Below are 24,870 nucleotides of genomic sequence, written 5' to 3' on the forward strand. Positions count from 1 at the left end.
GCTAATAAAAGCATGAAAGAGTACCGCGGAAAGGTGCACTTACCTGCGCTTCTGTGTGGTCAAGAGATGGGAGAAACAGCTGTTTGCTGTTTTCTCCGGTAGACTCCACCTCCCGCTGTGACGCTTTCTGCCGACCAGCCAATGTGGCGGCTGGAGCGGCGTTTCATTCATTTGCAAGTGCACGCCTCCACCGATGACGTCAGTCACCTGCTCACGTGACCGGCGTCTCGGGAGCGCGCATGAAGGCCTCCAGGAAGAGCGAGCATTGCACCGTGGAACGCACCCAGGGACAACGCAGGCGCCATCTTACATGGAGAAGTTTAAAAGTTATTATTTCTGCTAAACTGTAAGTAGGATGCGGTTTATAACCGCTCAAAAGGGCTGCTTTATGACGGGGGGTGACAGGGGGAATGGGCTAATAATATAAAATTTTGCGGTTTTGCCTCGGGACAACCCCTTTAAAACAAATTAAATTTCAGAAAAGCTTTGGGAGCTCAAGATGAATGTTTATGCGAAATCCAAGAAGCTGTTGTACAAACAGGTAAACTAAACATAATAATTCAAACTAATTGACTTTGAAGTTAATTTTTGTTTATTTAGCATCTATGAAAATATACCTACTTATCTTAACTCTAAGCTGCTCCATTACTTTACTGGGAATATAAAGTTTTGTGCTTAGCTTAAAGCCATATATAAAAGTTCTTCTAAATGTATATAGTATGATCATTTTCCTTAGGACTCTAAAATGTGGCAAAAAATGCCATTCTCACACCGTTATCCTACCAGCTGCAGGGTGTATTTTTTAGTGCTGTGCCACAGCTGCTGCAGAACATCAAAATATACACTATCAAAATAATTTTCAGACATGAATGTCTCTTTACTTCTAAGGCCGGAATCACACAGGCGAGAAACTTGCGCCAGTTTTCTGCGATGCAAGAGCCCGGAAAATGACACAACTATGAAATGTATTTTTTTCAATGTGTTTATTCCCATGTGCGACTTTTCTCTTTATGTGATCCTGCGAGAATTAAAAACCGCAGCATGTCCTGTCTTGTTTCAGAATGGTATGTCTTCTTGCCCATGTGTTCCTAAGGACCCTCTGTATTCTCGCATTGCCTTGTGTTGTCTTGCAATGTTTCTGTGATGCATTTTCATGCGTATTGCTATGGGAATATATGCAAATTTAAGCGGACGTGCTCATCAGCTTCTTAGCAGTGTGGAGGCCTGTTTGGAGCAGCGTGGAGGCAGGAGTTGTTGGCAACTTTCAAAAACACGACATACATTTATATAGACGAGGAGCACTTGATCTATCTGGTGCAGGGGCACCCCATCCTGTGGTACATCAGGAGAGTGGAGTACCATATCAGGAGCCGGAGGGACTTGGTGTAGGAGGAAGTTGCAGAGCTTCTTTTAGGGAAGCAGTGGGAGTCCCCACACTCCCTCCACAATACTGATGCCAGCCATAAGCCCCGTTCCCTGCAAATGATGCAACAGGATACCCGCCTGTATCACATCTTGTATCCAAGCTAAAGGCAGCCCAATAGGTTACTAGAGCCTCCATGCCCCCCTGTATCACAATTTGCATCCAAGCTAGAGGCAGCCCAACAGAGTACTAGAGCCTCAATGCCCCCGTATCACATCTTGTATTCAAGCTAGAGGTGGTACAACAGGGTACTAGAGCCTCCATGCCCACCCATATCCCATCTTGCATCCAGGCTAGAGGCGGTACAACAGGGTACTAGAGCCTCCATGCCTGCCCATATCACATCTTTTATCTAAGCAGGAGATGGTACAACGGGGTACTAGTGCCTCCATAGCCACCCATATCATATCTTGCATCCAAGCTAGAGGTGGTACAACAGGGTACTAGAGCCTTCATGCATGCTGTACCACATCTTGCATCCAAGCTAGAGGCCGTACAACAGGATACTAGAGCCTCTATGCCCACCGTTATCACATCTTGTATGCAAGCTAGAGGCAGTACAACAGGGTATTAGAGCCTCCATGCTGCCCTTATCACATCTTGTATGTAAGCTAGAGGTGGTACAGCAGACTACTAGAGCCTCCATGAGAAGGAAATATATATATCCTTGTAGGTAGATAAGAGAAAACAATGGAATATATACATTTATATAGATATAGTTATGTGCCTTTCTTTTTATATGTATACTAACTTTATTCTCATATGTACTAACTCTATGAAAAACTTAATACTTCGCCTTACATCAGATATGCCAAGATGCTTTGCAAGGCAAACAGAGAAAGAATGTCCAAAGAAACTGGATGAAGGTTAAAGTGAAGGAGAGAAGAGATATGGAGAATGCATGCTTAGCTGCTTTTTTAGAATTGAGTGGGTGATTCTTTGCACTGGAGTTAATTGAATATGTGATTTTCTGTACATAAGCCAGAGGCGCCATATCAAGATAACGACTGTTCAACTATGCATCTGAACTTTCACTATCTCAGGCCGGAAATCCGGACTTTCCATATATGGTTATACGGTGGAGTTGAGCCAATGAGCTCATCACCCATTTCTAGTTATGAGACCAAAGGGTATAAGATCCCATGTAATCTGTAATAAAGCGCGCGGCGCAGTCATGTCCCCGTGTGAGGAACTATACCAGACTTCCGTGTGTGGTGTTTTCTTCCTTACCGCCGGCAGCGGGGCAAGTGGGGTGGGCCTGATTGGTGCTGTACTTAGAATTTCTCTGACAAATGGTGCCGAAACCCGGGACGACAAAACCGGAGCCGTGCAGCCCTGTCCACCCGGATCCACGCCACGGGGAAGCCGTCCTGCTGCAAACCGAGCCTGATCAACTCACAGAACTCCACGTAAGACCAGCATATATTTATGTTGTGTTTTACACTGCGAGTCTTGCAGCAGGAGGGACTATCTGTGTTTTGTGACCGGACGGGTTGGGTTAAGAGTTCTACACGGTAACTCGTGTGGGCTTCGGGTTTGCCGTCATGGACCACTGACCGTGATATGCGCACCAATCGCTCACCCAGAAACTAGTCTGTAGTCTATTTGTACTTTGAAGTCCATAGTGTTTTAACAATAGTGGAGATTGTTGTATCTGCAGAATTTTTTTTCCTCTTACTTTTCATTTTGTCTCATAGTAGAAGGGACCCTCGGTTTTAGTTTAGTTAGTTAATGGTTTAGCAGAGGAGGAGATGCACTCTATGAGATAGGTCTCATAGAAAAAGGGACTCTCGGTTGTTTTGCCTTATATATGGGGCTAACGATTTGATTTCAGAGAGATGCATTCTGTGAGGCTGGTTCCATAGGAGAAAGGACCCTCGGTTGTTTTGCCGGTATATAAGGGGCTGACAATTTGGAATTAAGAGGGATGCACTCTATGGAGCGTGTTATTATTATTGTTGTTGTTCTAATATGCGTAAGATCTTATTAAAGAAGACAGAGCCCTTTATGGGCCGCCGCCGTGCGGATCAATTGGTGGAGGAGAGACAGGAGTTCCAATGTGTAAAATGTAAGAAAACTTATGAAAATGTGTAACAAGGACCCGCACGGTAGATTACAGCATGGTGTCTGGGAGGAGGTCTTTAGGACCAAGAAGCGTGCCTTGAAAGACCAAGGTTTCCTAGAAAGTGCTGGAGTGAGGAGGAGAGAGAGACAGTCAGAGAGAGTTAAGTATGTACACATTATTTGTTTAGTAAAGTATCCGTAAGTGAAATGTTGGAAAGTACAGTAAGTGATCAAGAGGGTGTCGGGAGAGTGTCTATTGAAGGTTACATTGGCAGTTAGGTAGGGAGAGAAATATGGGGAACAAGCAAAGTCGAGAAGAAGGTTACAATGCATGTGATTTGTTGGCAAAGAGAGAGGAAAAGGTGTATAATATGTATAATCCATACTAGATGGATATATATATGTGTATATATGTATATACTGTATGTGCAAATGGTTAACTGAGCTTGCTTTTAGATGAGAAAGATTGTTTACATGAAGCTGCAGAGCTTGTGTTTAGTTTTCAAGGTCAAGCGATAAAGTAGAGAGAATGAAATAATGACCCTGGAAAATATCTTTGCTTGCTTAAATGGAATGAAAGCTTATAATGAATTTAATTAATTATACTGTCTTACAAGGCAGGAAATATAGCAATTTCTAAGGTATATTCTTACTTATACAGGGGTTGAAAATGCAAAACAACTCAGTCAGTGAATGCATATTCGGAGAGATAACAGTTGGTTTTACAAAGGTGGGGGCTTTCAGATTTCACTCCAAACTCAGGGTCACAGAAACTAAAATACTTTAGCGTTTAATATAGCATATAATAGCTTCAGTAAATAAGAAAGAGAGAATGTCTCAGTCACTCAGCAAACTTTTTTCACATAATTTGTCAAAGATAGCGCTCATTCACAATCTCATCTCAATAGAATCATGTACTTTATAACATTATAGCACTCACCTCAATGTTTTTCAACTGATGTATGTTTGTTTGTCAAACTTTTTTTTGTCTGTGCGTCTGTGTGTACTGGGACACCTTCAATAGGGGGTGACGGAGCAGACTTGAGCGCATGGATGGATGAAAGTTAATGCCCAGTGCTCAGGCTGTGATGAATGTGGGATGTGTGATGCAGATATTGACTAGGGATGGAGGTCCCCCCCATGCATGGGACTTTACTTGGTTGTGATGTGGATGCTTGGACGGTTAAGCTGAAATGAAGGTGTGAAAAAAAAAGACGCAAGCGACCAATATCGAAGGGGTGGAGCTAGATGATGTAAAGGACGTAATGTTTCATCCCTCTTGTCCACAAGGGAGGGGGTGAGGATCTTGAGCAGCTAGTAAAAGTTTTTTTGTTTTTTTTTCTCTCTCTCAAATTTGATAAGACATTGCAGGCAGGATCAGATTAATAATGAATTTGCTTAAAGGATATCACATTTCCAATATTAATAGATGTTTGTAGATTATTCTGCCCCGATGTAACTCATGTCTCTGTTATTGGTGCTAACATCTTACAGGCCTTATCTGCATCCATCAAATCTTTTTACAATGTGATACTACCTTGAACTTGGCTACTCTTCTTACAATTGAGTATCCTGGTTCAAAGGGGGGGGGGGAGGAGAAGGCATAGGTGATCTAGGTATTGCAAATCAGCCATTTTTAAATTTTTTGCAACAAGATTCTGATCTTTTTGAAATAGAATATCAGCCTGATTGTCTAGCATTGATGCAACAAGAAAATTTAAGTTTTAAAAAGTTACTGAAAGCCCTTGTTAACAATGCATATTTTGAGTTGTTTTTTATAGATGGTACCAGGGTGATTGACGACTCCACACTGGATATGTAGTGGTCACACAACAAGATGTCCTAAAAGCAGAATGCTCCGCATGTCGCAGTACAAGAAGCGGAACTAAAAAGGCCATCACTGAGGCGAGTAGAGTGGCCACAGGTAAGACGGCAACCTTTTACACTGACTCCCGGTATGCATTTGGCATAGCTCATGATTACGGCCCAACAGGGAAGGCCAGACAGTTTTTTACCTCAGCAGGACAGCCAATTAAAAATGATGCAGCGGTCTCACGGAGGCCCTACTTCTACCCGACAAAGTGGAAAGCTCACATCAATTCCTACACCGGAGAAGCAAGAGGCAACACCATCACAGACCACACAGCAAAAGTAGCGGCCCTCAAGCCGTGGAAGAAAAGAAGAAAAGAAGAATTTAACAATAACTTTGACTAAACCTTGGACTTTGATATGATCTTGGACTTTGATATGAATTTGGACTTTGATACAAACTTTGAACTTTGATATGCTAAAGACTTTACAGTTACAAGCCAGCAAGGAAGAAAAGGAAAAATGGAATAAAAAGGGACAGCATATGGTGAACAGTCAACAGCACTTGCCTACCACGGTCCCTGTGCCCCATGATGGCCCAGCTGACGCACGGAAAGACGCACCTCTATGTCAACGCATGAACGAGGACGGGTGGCTCCTTGGTTTTCTGTAGCTGCTGCATCATTTGTCCAATTTTGCATGATCTTTGCCGTAAGCAACAGGGCAGAAGTAAATTTGCCACATAACACTTGCCTAGACCACTCTACCCATTTCAGGGATTGCAAATTGGCTACACTCAGCTCCCACTTGTTGGGAAGCATGAATATGTGCTTGTTGTTGTTGTTGATGTTTTTCAGGTTGGAGACCTACTCTGTTGCCAAAGTAAATAAGCAGGTAACCGCATAGAAGCTCATGAATGAGGTAATCCGGAGATACGGGGTACCGGAAGTGATTGAGTCAAACAAAGGTACACACTTCACAGGTGAAATAATGCAACACATCATGTCTGTTTTGGGTATATTCCAGGCTTTTCACACACCCTACCATCCACGGAGTAGTGGGAAAGTAGATACAAAAGGCAATGAAGAAAACGGGCAAATCTTGAATTGAGTGTCTCCCATTGGTTTTTCTTTTTCTTAGGAGGGTACATGCCACAGTATCAGAGTTTGGGGAATGATTTTCTTGTTAATTTTGTCATAGGTCTCTCCAAGGAATTGTCAATAATGCATTCTGCAGTCTCTGCTTTTCTCCCAGGTCCTACAGATGAGTGTCACAATCTGAACCCAGGTGACAGGGTCTATGTAAAAAGTTTGAGAGAGAAACCCTGTTTAAAGGTCCTTACCAGATGTTGCTTACCACCCCCACTGCAGTCAAGCTCGAAGGAAAGCCCACTTGGATCCACACTTCGCACTGAAAAAACTCATGATCCTGCATATCCTTTACATGCTATAATGTGGTACAATTCCTCTAACACACACCTTTGACTACTGTACACTAGCCCCCTGTTTCAGAACAAATTAATACAATCAAATGTGCAATATGAAGAGTACACTGAGGGTAAGAATCCAACACCGCATCGTGCTAAGAGAGATGTTGACACTCAAGGTGGTAACTTTGATCCACATGTATACATAGATGTAATAGGAGTGCCAAGGGGGGTGCGGGATGAATTTAATTCTTGAGATCAGATTAAAGCAGGTTTTGAGTCCTTATTTGCTATTGTCACTGTTAATAATAATGTAGATTGGATGAATTATATCTATTACAATCGGCAGAGATTTGTAAACTACACCAGAGATGCTTTACAAGGGTTAGCTGACCAGTTAGGGCCCACTGCATCCATGGCCCTAGAGTGGCCCTGGATATGATTTTAGCAGAAAGAGGTTGGGTATGCAACTTTCTGTATGTGTATTATCCCTTTGATCAAAAAGAGTGTGAGTAAGGGACTGGACAATATGACACCAAAATTTCCCTTGTTTGAAAAAGATGAAGAGCCAGTTCCGATAATGCCAACCACGTAAGTTACCAGAAGAATGGAGAAATGTACTAGTACTTCGCCTGCCCCGATCTCCTAAGATGAACTGTCAGTGGACTTCCCATTTGCCTAGGGATAGTGCAGAAGACCTTAGCTTCCGGCGAGGGGACACCCTGTGGGGTGTTAACTTGTACAGATAGAGGGTATGGATGCCCGGAAATAAGCCCAGGGAATCCATGGCCTCCTTCTGAGGTGAGGTAGGGATCCCCCCTCCTAGGAGTAGGGACTTACGGGCAGTGGAGAAACCCTGACACAAGGGAGAGGCGACCGAGGAAGAGTGCAAGGTCTGGTGCTTGATCTCCGTATTAAGTTTTTAGGGGGGTTTGAGAAGGAAATATATATATCCTTGTAGGTAGAAAAGAAAACACTGGAATATATACATTTATATAGATATAGTTATGTGCCTTTCTTTTTATATGTATACTAACTTTATTCTCATATGTACTAACTCTATGAAAAACAATACTTCGCCTTACATCAGATATGACAAGATGCTTTGCAAGGCAAACAGAGAAAGAATGTCCAAAGAAACTGGATGAAGGTTAAAGTGAAGGAGAGAAGAGATATGGAGAATGCATGCTTAGCTGCTTTCTTAGAATTGAGTGGGTGATTCTTTGCACTGGAGTTAATTGAATACGTGATTTTCTGTACATAAGCCAGAGGCGCCATATCAAGATAACGACTGTTCAACTATGCATCTGAACTTTCACTATCTCAGGCCGGAAATCCGGACTTTCCATATATGGTTATACGGTGGAGTTGAGCCAATGAGCTCATCACCCATTTCTAGTTATGAGACCAAAGGGTATGAGATCCCATGTAATCTGTAATAAAGCGCGCGGCGCAGTCATGTCCCCGTGTGAGGAACTATACCAGACTTCCGTGTGTGGTGTTTTCTTCTTTACCGCCGGCAGCGGGGCAAGTGGGGTGGGCCTGATTGGTGCTGTACTTAGAATTTCTCTGACATCCATAGCCACCTGTATCATATCTTGCATCCAAGCTAGAGGTAGTACAACAGCGTACTTGAACTTTCATGCATCTCTTATCACATCTTGCATTCAAGCTAGAGGCGGCCCAACAGGGTATTAGACCTCTATGCCCACCCTTATGACATCTTGTATGCAAGCAAAAGGCGGTACAACAGGGTACTAGAGCCTCCATGCTCCCCCTTATCAAATCTTGTATGCAAGATAGAGACGATACAGCAGGGTACTAGAGCCTCCTTTCAAGGGGTCAGTTTTTCACAATAAATTATCCTTTTGCACTGATATTGTAATCACTTACTTGTATCAAATATCAGAGAGAAAGTTTCATTCCATTCCAACAACTTCTCTTATGGGAGAGATTGTTTTTTGACAATGAGTGTACATGGCGGATTCTAAATCTGTATGTGGGTTTTGAGAGCAGAATTCAACCTTTAAGACCTAAGGCAAACTGCACCAAAATCCATGGCAAAATTCTTACCATTTTGTTTTTTCATTAAACTAAGCTTTTTATGAAGGGGTAGAAGAAGAACATCTTTTGGGTCCACAAGAGGCTCAGCAACGACATTTTTCTCGGCAGAGTCAAGATTTATTGCAGGCCAGTCCGCTTGAATGTAATCTGATTTCCTATCCCTACTCCAAGTGCTGCAGACCTCTTTTCAAATATTTTCCTATCCCTACTGTCCCACATACATAAAAAGCAACAGTATTTAGTGTACCCCAGTTGCATTCCTAAGAGTACAACCATGACTTTTAGATTTTCCTCTTGTGTTCAGCATATTTGATTGAGTCGAGGAGGGCTGTCATGTTTGCATAAAAGTCTCCTTCACGTGAACTGCATGACCAACAGGAAAAGAAGGAAGACGGTTGCTGTTGTGAAGTAATACAGCTTTCAAACTAAGCTTGGAGGAGTCTATGAATAGCCTCCATTTAGTTGGATCATGGTTCAGATTCAAACATTTTATCCAGCCATTAACGTCGCAGCAAGCAACCAGATTGGTTTTATTCCGAAAAAAAGAAGCAGATCCCCCTGACGTTGGAGAAGACTCCATTGCTGTAGTCTTGACCCTAGAAGTTACGCCTTCTCCTTTGACAAGTCAAGCTTTCGAATGAGATCCCTCAACTCCGCATGACTCAGTCTGTGCCATGTATCATCTTTTACCTCAAAGTCAGGGTCATGGGATGTGGAAGGCTTGTTGAGTTCTTCTTTTTCCACACTTTCTTCAGTTTCTACTTTAAACTCATAATGTTGGGGTGGAATAGGAACTGGTCAACTATCTGAATGTGGAATAGCAGATGGAAGATTTGGGTATTGAACTGTTCCTGTTTTCTTCATTGACAATCCTTCCTTTATAGGCTGAGTCAAGCAGAAATAGCAGTCATCTGTATGGTTTGTAGGCTACTGCCAAACCATAGGCACGGCAAAAGCCATAGATAATTTTTTATTTTTCAGCCAATCTCGTAGTTTAACTGAGCAAGAGTTGAAACATATATGTGGAGCCCATGACTTATCATGGTCCCCTACATTCATACCAAAATAATGCTGATAGGCAGTCTTTATAAGATTGCGTTTCTGAGACGAAAATGTTATTTCACCACAAATGTAACAAAAATTCTTCACTAAATTTACACATTTTTGTGGCATTTTGATATAGAAAATGTTACACTTCAAAGGCACTCCAAAACCAGAAATTCTGAGAAAAGGTAAAGCAAAAACAATATGAAACTCAGTCATAGCAACACTTATTATGTTTATAACCTACAAACATATGGAGAACGTTGTGTTATGTCAGATGAGAGGTGTGAGAACTACCCCCACCCCAAAAAAACCTCCAACAAAATAAGAATGTAAACTCTAAGAAATGATATGTCACTGTATCTCCAAAGCAAGAGCTAATCGGTCATTTGTATGTTGATTTTTGAATTCAGCAGATGAAAATACATAAGAATACGCTAATTTTGAGCCCGAAACAAAATCATCATTGGGCAGTGTAATCAATGTTAAATTTGTACGGCTTCTAAATGGTTAAAAAAACGAAAGCTTTTCAAATCTGCATCCAAAATAAGGTAAACGGATGGAAATATATATCCTAGCAAAAATGTGTACAGTATGTTTGTACATATTTATTATATTACAATTGAAAATGTGAAAAAATGAGAATTTAAAAAAAAATTGCCCAATTTTGGCGCTTTTAATAAATATACACAAATATTATTGGACTTCTGACCTAGTTGGGATAATTTGCACTCACAATGCCTAGGCCTGTGTTCCTTCCAGATTCCGTGGGGTCTGCTCTGACTCGTACTTTCGCTGCTGCAGGGAGGAAAAAGTCTCTCTGACGGCTGGGTCCACCATCTTTGTATCACTATCTCCCTGGCTTGTGATTGGCTCAGACTGGCTGGTCTGAGACTCAGCTTTCCCTCTTGTGTCCGATCTCTCCTACCACATCTTCTCTTCTCTGTCTCTCTCCCTACATTAAACTCTGCCCCCCAATCAATCCTAACCCAGACAGAAACCGCTCACAACACACAGAGCAGGTTAGGGTGACAGGGGTGCAAGAACATACAAGTTGGTTGTGACAACAATGACACAGACATACACACATACACATTCCACATGAGATAGCCAAACAAGAGCTGTGGGGGCCCCAACCTCAGGCAACTACAGTTGTTTGTCTATAATTGTCCTGTATATAACAACCAGTCCACATTTTTTACTAATTAATGTAGAAAAAGAGTTAATTACAAAGGGTTCACTTACTTTTTCTTGTAGCTATATGATATTAAAATCCCTTTTAATTCAGAATTGATCAGGAACTGTCAATCAACACCAGTGCACTGAAACTGCAAATATTAACCCCTTCAGCATTTGTATTTGTTGATGCACCATGCAGCTACAATGTATATATACATCCTCTACTTTAGCGGCACATCTTATCGTGTAGCTTTCTGCCAGTAGGTTAGCTCTTGCTAATAAACAGTGAGGAATGTAGTGGTCAAAATGAGTCAAATTACCAGCTAGCGACAGGCGAAACCAGAAAATTGAAATGGGGATCTTTGTTCTCAGGTCTTCTATTGATGATAGGCATGGGTGGACTGGCCAGTGAACTCACCAGGAAAATTCCCAGTGGGTCGATTGGGTCCTGGGGCCGGTGCTGGGGGTGACAATTTTTTTTAAATTTGACTGCAGAAGTGACATAAAATAAAAAAAACACATTTACTCACCGGGGTCTGTCTTCTCGGCTCATGGGCTCTGAAGTTCACTCAGCATTGGTTTTGCACTGATTTTCACATTACACGGTCACGTGGTTGCTACAATCAGTCTCCAGCCTCACCAATGCTAGGGACTGGCACTAGACGTAGCGATTACGTGACCATGAAACCCAGGTGAGTGTATGTGGTTTTTAATTTTAATGCATACAATAGGGGGCAAAGGGGATATTATTATTATGATCAGGAGGAGTATTCTTATTACCAAAAGAAGGACAAGTGAGGCATTATTTTTATTACTAGAAGGTGGCCATGAGGGGCATTATTATTACTGAACGGGGACAGTAGGGGCATTGTTACTTAAAGGAGCCCGTATAGGATTTTATTACTTAGTGAGAGTATAAAAGAAGGCACTTTTACTTTGTATGGGGCACTAAAAGTGGTACTTACTCTGTGGTGCCTACAGAGAGCACAAAAAGGGAATACTCTTATGCTTTATTACTATCTGGGCCACTCTGGATAGGAAGATTATGTAGAAGTATGCAAAACAAAGGCAGGTGGCTAGAAAATTGAGGAGTCACAGATGTCTATGTGTCAAATTCTGCAGACACAGGTTGTGACTGGGAGAAGTCATGATCGCAGTCTGGGCCATATGGATAAAAGGGAAGGGGTATTGGTATTCTTTAAAACCCTTTACTTTCCTAGCACATAGCCAGGTCGCTTTCTCAATTATAACACATTTAATCAATTGATCTTTTTTTAATCATAAGACCTTATCATTATACCATTATTACAACTATTAACCCTTTCCAATCCAATTTGTATCCTGGTTTTCCTAGGGGACTTACTCTTTTTCTGCTGTTATACAATGGCGCTATCTGTTGGCTAAAGCAAGTACTGCATGAGGTGACACGTTGGATAGGCTCCGACAGCAGAGAGGCTGGCAATATACAGTAAGAGAACCCCGATGGACGTCTTCTAACATCGGAGCTGTACAGCCTTAAATCATAATGTCTTCAGACATCAGACAGTGGATTGGAAAGGGTTAAGACATTGCAAAGGCTGGTCATGTTAGTAGCCTAGCTGTAATAAAACAGCAGAATGCTGCTACTATAATGCATCATTATCACTTATCTATGTAGGAAAAAACTGCTGAAAATTTGCACCATTTGCAAGAATTTTGACCATGACATGAAACCGCAATTATGTTTCTTTCTGTTTCTCCTAATTCATGTGGATTGTACACTATAACCATAATGGTGGAATAAATTGTATATTCAGTTGTATCTGTGAGTGGTCAAAACTAATCCTAAAGCCTTATGTCCACTTGCATGCACGGATTACACTGCTGAATCCCTGTGTGCACGGGGACATGGAGAGGAGAAGAACATTATCTTACCTCACCGAATCCAGCGCGGCTCCCCTCCGTACAGGCTGGATCTTCTTTCTTCAGCACTGCGGATGTGTCTGGGCTTTTTTTTTTCCCTTCAAATCTCCTGCTTTCCTGTGGATTTGTAGCACCTCCACAGTGACAGCTGCAGGTGTGCTGTGGTGAGGGTGGATTCCATTGATTTCAATAGAACCCGTCGCTGTTGGACCCGCTGGAAATTGAAGCATGCTGCGATTCCTTCCTATGCGTGCATCTCGCACACTGGAAAAAAAATCATATCCGCATGCTTTTACTTGCCATGCGGATGGTAATACATCCCTATGGGTGGCAAGACGCGCAGATCTCCTGTGCAGGAGACACGCATGGATTTTATAATTAAAATCCGCACCTGGACATCGGGTCTTCACAAAGGAGCTGGCTGGTTAAAACATAGTTATGTTTCATATAAAATAACTACTTTTATAGTAATGGGATTTGTCTGTTTTTTTTTTACCATAAACTCTGTGGAACTGTACAGGGAAAGCTCTGTGCCCTATAGCAAGTACAAAATCATAGTAAGGTAAGTTCTGCCACCTAGAGGCAAAACATAGAAATGGCAGGGACAATGATAAATATAAGGTTCTGCACATGGGTAGGGAAATACATGTCACCATTACACACCAAATGGGAAACCACTGGGTAACACTGACATGGAAAAGGACTTGGAGGTTTTAGTTAACTGTAAACTTAACTGAAGTAACCAGTGTCAGGCAGCTGCTGCCAAGGCAAATAGGATCATCAGATGCATTAAAAGAGGTCTAGGGGCACTCAGGAAGGACGTATCAGAGCCTGAGCGGGTACAAAGGCGGGCAACTGAAGTAATAAACGTAATGGGCGGACTACAATACCCAGGGAGGTTATCAAAATTGGGATTATTTAGTTTAGAAAAAAGACAGCTGAGGGGCGACCGAATAACTATGTATAAATATATCAGGGGACAATACAGAGATCTCTCCCATCGTCTGTTTATACCCAGGACTGTGACTGTAACAAGGGGGCACCCTCTACATCTAGAGTAAAGAAGGTTTCTACACCGATATAGAAGGGGGTTCTTTACTGTAAGAGCAGTGAGACTATGGAACTCTCAGCCTGAGGACGTGGTGATGGCAAAGTTGGTAAAAGAATATAAGAGGGGCCTGGACGCCTTTCTTGAGCGATACAATCTTACATGTTATATCACTGATTACTACAGAAGGTTTGGTGATCCGGGGATTATTCTAATCGCCAGATTGGAGTCATGGAGGATTTTTTTTCCCCTGTGATATCGCTGCGCTTTTTTCAATGGGAACGCAGCGATATTGCAGCATGAAAAAAACGCTAGTGGGTAAAAGCCCTAAGGCCTCCTGTCCACGGGCAATTCTGCATTGCGTTATCCGCGGCGATAATCCACATGCGGGTAACACAATGAACGCTTGCCATAGGACAACTATGGAAAGCGCAGCCCGATGTACACAAATGGAAATCCGCCACAATTTTCCGCTCAAGTATAAAATTTGCGGCATGTCACGATATTTTCCTCGATGAACCTATCATAATGATAGGATAATTGCGGTGACTTTAGTGTCCTTCCACGACAGAAATCTGCTTGCCCGCGGGCGTAAAACCGCAACACCCATGAACAGGCAGCCTTAGTGCTCCCCCCTCTGCCATAGGGGAGGAGGGGGAAGCAATAAAAGGTCTTCGCGATCAGCCTATATTAATGATAGGCTCACCACGAAGAGTCACTGCATGCAGCAATTTTAATCACACGAGCGGAAAATCGCTTTCATTTTCTGCTTGTGTGCAGTAGGCTACGCTTTCCATAATAATCCTGGCATGCGAGTTCCGTGTGCGATTTATTGCCACGAATCTCGCAATGACACCTCGCCCATGGACATCCAGCCTCATTGAGGAAAATTGGCTTCTACCTCACTGTTTGTTTGTTTATTTGCCTTCCTTTGGATCAACATTTGGGAGTAATAGGCTCACCTGGATGGATGTGTCTTTTTTCAGCATGAGAGTGCATTCACATGAGCTTGTACATACATAGGTGCACACAAAACCGCGCACCCATGTACATGCACAAACATGCATGAATGCAGGTCTGTGTCCATTGCCCTCAATGGGGCCACGGCTGCTGTTGGCGGCCCCATTGCAATCACAGAAAATGGCCGTTAATTACTGACTGAGGAGTGCATATAGATGCATCCTCTCACCATGCAGGTAGCTGACTACCAAATGGAGGAGCCAATAACACCTGTGCAGGACCCCCCTCACTATCAAGAGGCAGTGTGAGTGGTTGTTTTATCGGTCTCCTGCACAGGTGTTATTGGCTCCTCCATTTGGTGGTCAGCTACCTGCATGGTGAGAGGATGCATCTATATGCACTCCTTACTCAGTAAGTAACGGCCATTTTCTGTGATTGTTTTTAATTCTTGATTTCCCCTTCTGTGATGCATTTATATTAGTGTAGGGACCCACTACAACGCAAGGAACCGTGAAGTGGCTAGTGGGCTCATGTATCTTGGCCAACATCCAACCAATGCCTTGCATTTATTATCTATCATTCACATACAGTGTGGCATTAAGACTCCAGGTTGGCGGAATCTGCTCATTCACCTACTCCTGGAACCCCCGTAAAAAATCCTCATGACACTTCTACAGTTGTATATAATTCCTCTCATAAGGAACATTCATACATTATCTCTATAGCTGTTTTAGGTACTGGGTTGGAGCATTAGGTGTAGCAGCCGCAGATGTGGAAAGAGTAGTTGGGGACGAGCCAGGAGTCCGCAATAGGAGGTCTTATGGGCAGAACAAATGGAGTAGATGGGTCGTGTTGTCAAGAGGGAAGCCAGGGGTCGGTATCAGAAGGTCTCAGTGTTGAGTTAGAAATGGAGAAAGTGGGTCACGTTGTCGGAAGGGAAGCCAGGGGTCTTATCAGAAGGTCTTCGTTGAATAGCAGAGAAGCAGGCAGTAGTAGAGCTTGATCAATGGCTGCTGAGGCACAATATTCACGCAAAGGAGGTGGGAACATGGCCTGGTTTTATACAAGAGGCTTAATCAGAAACAGAAGCATGGCCATTTTTATATAGGAGGCCTAATCAGGAACATGGTGGGGACAAGACAGGGAAACAGAGAAGCATGGCTAGGTTTCAGCAGAGGAGCTGTCCAAGACCTGGACAGAGCTGCCGACTGGAGCGCAGCAATATTCTTGAGGTGCAAGCGAACTGTTCAGGCCAGAGATTGGATGTAGGGGTAAAGGAGGGATTGGAGTCGAATGGGCCTGTGGTGCCTCACACTGAGATGGAGATGTCAGGATGAGGTCGGTTAGTAGGGGGCGGAAACAGGAGAAGGTCAGTTTTTGGGAGGTTCAGTTTAAGGTAGAGAGTGGACATAGGGTTAGAGACCACGTACATCCGGTTGCATACTGAAGAAACGGTGCTGTAATGTCATGAGAGGAGGTGTATAACTGGGTGTCGTCGGTGTAGAGATGGTACTGACAGCCAAATCTCCTGATGGTCTGTCCTGATGGTAGTGGCTGTGTTAATGGAAAAAAGGAGGGGGCAGAGGACTGAGCCCTGGGGGACCCCAACAGCAAGGGAGGAGGATCAGTAGGGAATAGTTGCCCCTCGATTTAGCCGTTAGGAGGTTGTTTGACACTTTAGTCAGAGCAGTTTCTGTCGAGTGTAGAGGATAGAAGCTGGACTGTAGGAGGTCAAGAGGAGAGTTTTCTGATAGATAGCTTTTAAGGCGGGAGTAAATTAGGCTTTCTAATAATTTGGAGATGAAGGGGAGATTTGAGAAGAGTCGGTAGTTGGCAGCATCGGTCGAGTCAAGAGTCGATTTCTTTAGCAGTTGGGATATGATAGCCTATTTGAATTAGGAGGGGGAGATGCCAGAGTTTTGGGTGTGAACGGTCTGAAGGTCCTGTACATATGGTAGGCTGGTGGGTCTGATGAGATTCTAGGCAGCTTGACAGGCAAAGAGAGGAGGTTATGGTCCGAGAGCGGGATAGGGGAGTTAGTGAAGTGGCAAGCAGAGCAGAGACGGAGGAAGACTAGATCAAGAGTATTGCCATCTCTGTGAGTGGGAGAGGCTGTGAGTTGTGAGAGACCAAGGAAGGAGGTCTACATTTGCTGTAATTGAGCCTCTAGAACATGCAAACTCGTAGACTGTCGAAGTTGGCATCCCAGATGGTCCAATACATGTTCTATTGGCGATAAATCTGGCAACTGGGCAGCCATGGAAGTGTGACAGTGTTGTAGAGACATTCCTAGAAACCCTTGTTGTGGGCGGCCAACTATTATCCTGTTGGAGGCCGCCATGAGAGACAACACATGTGCCTGCAGGATGTGCTGAACATATCACTGAGCTGCCATTGTCCCTCGTACCACCACTAGCGGTAGCCGACTGTCATGCAATGGCCCCCAGATCATCACACCAGCAGTGTGAGCAGTGTACCGCTCCACAGCAAAGGCAGGATTGCAGTGTTCACCCTCAGGTCTCCAAACACGAACACAGCCGCCATCAATGCCCAAACTAAACCTGGATTAATCGCTGAAGACAACTGGAATCCACTTTGTAGCATCCAGTTTAATCGTGCATAACACCACTACAAATGGTGATGGTGGGTGTCAAAGGCAGTACACATCATGTGTGCCATGAGACCAAAGGTCCTTTAGCCAAACACCTGGAAATGGATACAACAGATGCAGGGGTCTAACGATGGTGTCACCTGTTTCTGAACTGCTCATACTTGTCGAACGATCATATGATGTTGTCTACTGGTGGTCTGTCGAGGGGGTCCTGAGCCCAGTCCCCTTGTGTGCCCTTACACATCCACTGGTCCCAACACCTCCTAACAGTCTGGTCAGAAAGGTCCAGGTGTCGGCAATTCCTTAATATGACCATCCAGCTTCTTACATCCCACGAAAAACCTTCTGTGTGTCTTAGAGGCGTCTAGTGGTCAACAAGCTCTACACAAGCAGAAGAAGAGGTCACTGCACACAAGTAATCACTGCTAAAAGGGATGAAGCTGATTTTTAATCTGCATGAATTATTTTAGCTCCTGTTGTTCTAGCGTATGAAGCGGGGTTTTAAAAAAAAAACAAGAAAAACCCCAACATATTCTGACTCTTCGAACTTCGCGCCAGTGTGTGTGAGCGTGAAAAGACGGGTCCTGCCGTAACTCTTCTTGCACACAACATGCGAGCGTCCCGGTAGTGGAAACTAAACCAGTGATCAGTGGTTTCGTATCGTCCCATCATGCGGCCACATAACGGCCCGTGTGTTGAGGCCCTTACCAAGGATATTCATCGGGGATCTTACAAGATGCTATATAATACAAACCTGCAGCAAGATAGTGTTACATGAGACTGGATTTATCACCAAATCAGAGCAAAATCATGGAGATTCTGATCCTGCCCTTATACTTTGTATTACTAGTCAGCATTATTATAGTATTACTACTGCTGATTCCGGAAGGTCTCAGATGCTCCTCGAATCGCTTCTCTAAGATGTGACAAATTTCTTCTCTAGCAGTATAAGGCTGCTGTCACGCCTGCGTTGGGGTCGCTTCAGGGTTTCCGTCTCTCTGCTCCATTTTTGGAGAAGAGAAACTGAAATAAAACAGAAAACAACGAATCCATTTTTTCCCCATTGATTCCAATGGGGTTTCAATAAAGCAGAAAGGCTTCCGTATGCTTCCATTTCATTAGATTTTCGTTTCTTTGGATGATAAAATAGCGCAGTCTGCAGCGTGATTTTTCTGTTTAAAAAACGTAGGCCTGACAGAATGAAGGCAAACAGAAGCCTTTCTGTTATTTTTCAAACCCCATTGAAATCACTTGGGTAATAAATCATTTTTTCTCTCCTCTAAAAATGGAAACCGTGAACTGACCGTCACGCAGGTGTGAGCGCGGCCTTATTCTGTAATCCCTGTGCCTCGTGTTTTGTATGTGGGATATATGTGTTTGTCAGAACTTCCAAGTCATTTCATGTTTTAGAATCTCAAACATTTTGATCTTAATTAGAGATGAGTGAACCTACTCGTATTGAGTAATTACTCGATCGAGCACCGCGATTTTCAAGTACTTCCGTACTTGGGTGAAAAGATTCGGGGGGCGCCGGGGGGAGGCGTGGCGGAGCGGGGGATAGCAGCAGGGAACAGGGGGAGCCCTCTCTCTCTCCCTCTCCCCCCCACTCCCCGCTGCAACCCCCCACTCACACACGGCGCCTGCCGAATCTTTTCGCCCGAGTATGGAAGTACTCGAAAATCGCGGCGCTCGGGCGAAAAAAGGGCCTGGCCGAGTACGCTCGCTCATCTCTAATCTTAATGTAACACATACAACAACAGTAGTTTCAGGCTTCCCTCACACAGGCGTTGTGGTAAGCGCTACGATTTATATTGCGGGGCTTTGCAGCATTTTACTTTAGTTTTGATGAGGAACGCGAAACGCTCAAAAATAGAACAAACCCTGCTGGAAAATCACAGCGCTAAAAGTCACTGCAATCGAGCGGCTGTCTGAGCGGTCTAATCGAAAACAATGGGAGCGCTATACTGCGATGCTGAAAACGCCGCTCTAGTCGTGGTAAAAAATGTCTCTATGAGGGAGACCGTAGGCAGGTGTGAAAAATGCTGCAAAGTGAGAATGCTTTCAGAAAGAGAAGAAGTGTTCTCAGTTTCATCAAAAACCAAAATGCAAAGTGAGTGAAGAGAGGAATCTAAATCAGTATTTGGTGTGACCGCCCATTACCTTCACAACAGCATCAGCTCTTCTAGGAACGCTTGCACACAGTTTGTGAAAGAGCTCGGCAGGGAGGTTGTTCCAGACATCTTGGAGAGCTAAGTACAGATCTTCTGTGGATGTCGGCTTGTGAAACCATTGGTCACGTTTTGCGGGCGTGATTTTAATCGCTTAGTAAGGTTGGACTTGATGGATATTTGTCTGTTTTCAACCTGCATAAACCAAGTAGCTGAAGAGTTTGTGCCTGCGGCTGCTGACGTCTCCTGATGCCCCCCACCGATGACGGTTGTCCCACCAGACCCCTTGTTCCCCGTCTTCCAGTAGTCAGGCCATATTCAGCGTCAGAAACATCCAACACGGACTTCAATGGAAATCCATGGCATAAATCTGCATGTTAACGGTAGATCTCTGACATGGATCTGGATTAGAGCTGCCGTAGGTACGCACACCAACTACTTGCATTCAGTCTGTATGTGGATACACCGCTGCGGAATCCACATCAACAAGGGACATGTCACTTCTCTTCTTTCCATGAAGCCTTTGGGCCATGTGCTGTCTGTGGTAAATCCCGGGCAGCACATGACCCCATTATAGCCTATGGGTCTATGCAGATTAACGAGGACCGCTAACTCATCGCATGCTCTATTCCTGTCCGTATCACGCTGATGCATGGCTATGTGCTATATCCAAGTGAGTCCGACAGCACATGGACAAGTGTCCGCGTGTTGTCCGATGCAAGTTAAACCCCAATCACTCGGGCGCAACTTGCACACACGGTAGGTGTGCACACAGACTAATGCAGATTCCACCATGTGAACACGGCCTAATGGATACAAGTAGTAATCTTGTATATACTCTATGCAGCACTAGTTACAGGAGGTCCAACCATGTGAACACGGACTAATGGGTACAAGTAGTAATCTTGTATATACTCTATGCAGCACTAGTTACAGGAGGTCCAACCATGTGAACACGGCCTAATGGGTACAAGTAGTAATCTTGTATATACTCTATGCAGCACTAGTTACAGGAGGTCCAACCATGTGAACACGGCCTAATGGGTACAAGTAGTAATCTTGTATATACTCTATGCAGCACTAGTTACAGGAGGTCCAACCATGTGAACACAGCCTAATGGGTACAAGTAGTAATCTTGTATATACTGTATGCAGCACTAGTTACAGGAGGTCCAACCATGTGAACACAGCCTAATGGGTACAAGTAGTAATGCTGTATATACTCCATGCAGCACTAGTTACAGGAGGTCCAACCATGTGAACACAGCCTAATGGGTACAAGTAGTAATCTTGTATATACTCTATGCAGCACTAGTTACAGGAGGTCCAACCATGTGAACACGGCCTAATGGGTACAAGTAGTAATCTTGTATATATAAAGCTGAAAGCCCTCACTGACTCACTGACTGATTGACTGACTCGCCAAACGTTCTCCAACTTCCCGATATCGTAGAAACATGAATTTTGGCACGAGCATAGATTATCTCCAAAATAGGAAAAGTAATTGGGTCCCAACTCGATTATTCAATTCTAGCGCAAAAGAATTGGCGTCGAAATTTTACGTACATAATCTAAATCTGTCACTTCCCAATGTCATAGAAACTTAAAATTTGGCACGGGCATTGATTATGACATAAATAGGAAAAGCTAATGGGTCCCAACTCGATTATTCAATTCTAGCGCAAAAGAATTGGCTTCAAAATTTTTCGTGCGGAATGTAATTTTTTCACTTTCCGGTGTCATAGAAATGGGAAATTTGGCACGAGCATTGATTATGTCATAAACAGGAAAAGCTAATGGGTCCCAACACCATTATTCAATTCTATGTGCAAAAGAATTAGCGTCCAAATGTTACGTAGATAATGAAAATCTCTCACTTCCCAATGTCATAAAAACATGAAATTTGACACAAGCATTGATTGTGTCATAAATATGAAAAGTTAATGGGTCCCAACTCGATTAGCCAATTCTAAGCGCAAAAGAATTAGTGTCCAAATTTTATGTACGTAATCTAATTCTCTCACTTCCTGATGACATTTTATATAAAGGAAACGTCGCATGGTTTCCTCCACGTGGTGTTTCCTGGGTAACGCAGAGAACTATGCAAAATGGTGAACATATGTTTTTCTTCAGTATCTCTAAAGTAACCACGACTTCGTAAGATTTTCCGTGTGAACACCAGATAAACACCAGTACCAAATTAACTCGGGCAAAGCCAGGTATATCAGCTAGTCTTGTATATACTCTATGCAGCACTAGTTACAGGAGGTCCAACCATGTGAACACGGCCTAATGGGTACAAGTAGTAATCTTGTATATACTCTATGCAGCACTAGTTACAGGAGGTCCAACCATGTGAACACGGCCTAATGGGTACAAGTAGTAATCTTGTATATACTCTAAGCAGCACTAGTTACAGAAGGTCACGTGAAAGACCTGTGGATGTGAGGCATTTTCATGTGGCAGCAGCGCCAGCCCCATTGAAAGCAGTGGGAGAACTCTGGGAGATTCTCTGTGACAGCAGCAGCAGGGGATTCCTTCATCCCCGCAGGGAATCGCTTCACCCCAGTCAGGGCTGAAGGGATTTCCCCACCACATCTTAAGGGATTCCCCGAGAGGATGAAGGAATCTCCTGCCGCTGCTGTAATGGAGGATGACCGAGTTCTCCCATTGCTTTCAATAAGCAATGGGCGATATCGCAGCCAGATAGAACATGCTGCGATCTGTTTCTCACATAGCACCGTGCTGCCATGTGGGATAATATCTCTCATGTGTATGAACCTATTAAAATGAATGGGATTCATGTTTGTGCGTCTCGCAACGCAGAAATCTCACCCGATCTTATCAGCCGTGTGAAACTGGCCTTATTCTTTAGTTGCGGGTTTGTAACTAATTGCAACCTCCGTCCCCCGGAGACTGAACCTAGCTATCGGGTTGTTCAATATAAAGTTGTCTTCAGGTCCTTTTAGACGAGCCGATTCTATTATTGTTCGACCGGGCGAATGGCGTCACCGCGGCCTCGTTCACTTGTGCTCTCTGTTTAGACAGGCAGATCCATTGTTGAATCATTCAGTCTGTATAAACGGAACAATAAGTGAAGGAGCCGATGGTGGCGTATATGCCTGCAGAAAATGAATGAAACGCGAATGAATATCGTTTGTCGTCCAGTCGTTGGCTCGCTTTTAGACTGAACGATTTTTATTCACTTTCGCTTGTTTGAACGATAATCGCTCCGCCTGTAGGCACCTTTAGGCCTCATGTCCACGGGGAAAATCAGGCCCGCTACGGATTCTCCATGGAGAATCTGCAGCGGGTCCCTCCTGCCCCGCGGACATGAGCGCTGAAAATCAGAATAAATCAGAATTAACTCACCTCCCGCACGCTCCGGATACTTCCTTCGCCGCGGCGTCATCTTCTCTGCGTCGCGGCCGGATCTTCTTTCTTCGGCCCGGCGGATGCGCAGGATGATGTCGGTGACGTGCCCCGCGCATGCGCCGTCCCGAAGCAAAATGATCCGGCCGCGACTGAGAGAAGATGACGCGGCGGCGAAGAGAAGAAACGGAGCGGGTGAGTAAAATCTGATTTTTGTTTCCCGCGGATCCGGACGGCTTCCATAGGCTTCAATAGAAGCCCGCGGGAGCCGTCCCCGCGGGAGACTGGCATGAAAATGGAGCATGGTCCAGATTTTTTCATGCTCCATTTTTTTTTTAAATCACTTTTATTGACCATCCGCGGTTATTTATCTACCCCGCGGGTGGTCAATGCATCCCTATGGGGTGCGGATCCGCGTGCAGAAGAGTTAAAATCTGCTGCGGATTTTAATTCTTTTGCCCGTGGACATGAGCCCTTAGGCCTCATGTCCACGGGGAAAATTAGGCCCGCTACGGATTCTCCATGGAGAATCTGCAGCGGGTCCCTCCTGCCCCGCGGACATGAGCGCTGAAAATAGGAATTTAAAAGAATTTACCCATCCGGAGCGGTTCGGGAAAGTCTTCTCTTCCTCACGGCCGGATCTCCTTTTTCGGCCGGCGGATGAACTCGGCACGTCGCCGGCGTGCTGCGCGCATGCGCCGGGCACATCCGCCGAGCCGAAGCAAGAAAGATCCGGCCGTGAGGAATAGAAGACCTTCCCGGTCCGCTCCGGATGGGTAAATTCTTTTAAATTCCTATTTTAGGTCTCCCGCGGATCCGGACGGCTTCCATAGGCTTCAATAGAAGCCCGCGGGAGCCGTCCCCGCGGGAGACCCGCACGAAAATGGAGCATGGTCCAGATTTTTTCATGCTTCATTTTTTTTAAAATCCCTTTTATTGACGATCTGCGGGTATTTATCTACCCACGGGTGGTCAATGCATCCCTATGGGACGCGGATCCGCGGGCAGGAGAAGAGTTAAAATCCGCTGCGGATTTTAATTCTTCTTTTGCCCGTGGACATGAGCCCTTAGGGAACTGGGCTGTCATTATTCCGACTACCTGGAGAGGGATGCCCTGCCTGGGGGGCTCATACATTTGGCCCCAGCATGGCCGATAGGCTGCAGCCGCCTGAGGGAAGAGAGGGAGACCTTCAGCTGACGCCAGGCCCGGGAGCGATGGCCAACATAATGACCATATTTGCGCATGCTTTTGCGTACCTAAAGCAAAGGTGTAATAGAACGTCAATGTATTTACTCCGATGAGTGCGTTTTGCACGAGGATTTTGCGTACTTGGACAAAAGTAGGAACTGTTGTATTTTCCTGTGGTTTGTGCAGCAAAGTCCCCCAGAGAAGTCTATGGGAGGAGCGCAAATACGCAAGAGGGAGCGTGAAACACTGCGCAAAACACGGGGAATACAACACATCTGGAGCTTTTAAAGCTAAATGGTTTTTTAATCCACGGAGGGGTGTGTCGTGTGACCTGGCCCTGCGTTCGCACAAAGTACAGAACTACACGCAAACACGAGCGCAAATATACTTAATTCACTATAATGCGCTGCGGCGAGTGTTTTTCTGCATATGGTCGTGTGAAGAAGCTCTAAGGCCGGGCTCACACGGCCAAAAGTGTAAAGCGCAGCGTGGAGCCGGCTGTGACCCTGCATATGGCGGCAAAATCCTACTGCACATGACTGTGTACTCACGCACCCCGCCATGCGCAGCACACCTGTGTCTTTTTATACTCCCCTTAGTGATGATGCGTA

General features: G+C 44.5%; 1 long non-coding RNA gene across 2 annotated transcripts in view; it reads right to left on the minus strand.

Moving 5' to 3' along the window:
* LOC136590893 (uncharacterized) overlaps window positions 1-24,870 on the minus strand; it is a 30,387-nt gene that overhangs the window by 3,088 nt on the left and 2,429 nt on the right. The window contains exon 2 of one of the 2 annotated variants that reach the window (XR_010787774.1): window positions 11,076-11,158. The exons of the other annotated variant lie outside the window; for it this stretch is intronic. This is a non-coding gene — a long non-coding RNA (uncharacterized lncRNA). The remainder of the gene's footprint in view (window positions 1-11,075; window positions 11,159-24,870) is intronic. 2 annotated transcript variants of the gene reach the window in all.

The sequence above is a fragment of the Eleutherodactylus coqui genome, unplaced genomic scaffold (assembly GCF_035609145.1).
Source record: "Eleutherodactylus coqui strain aEleCoq1 unplaced genomic scaffold, aEleCoq1.hap1 HAP1_SCAFFOLD_427, whole genome shotgun sequence".
Lineage (NCBI taxonomy): Eukaryota > Metazoa > Chordata > Amphibia > Anura > Eleutherodactylidae > Eleutherodactylus > Eleutherodactylus coqui.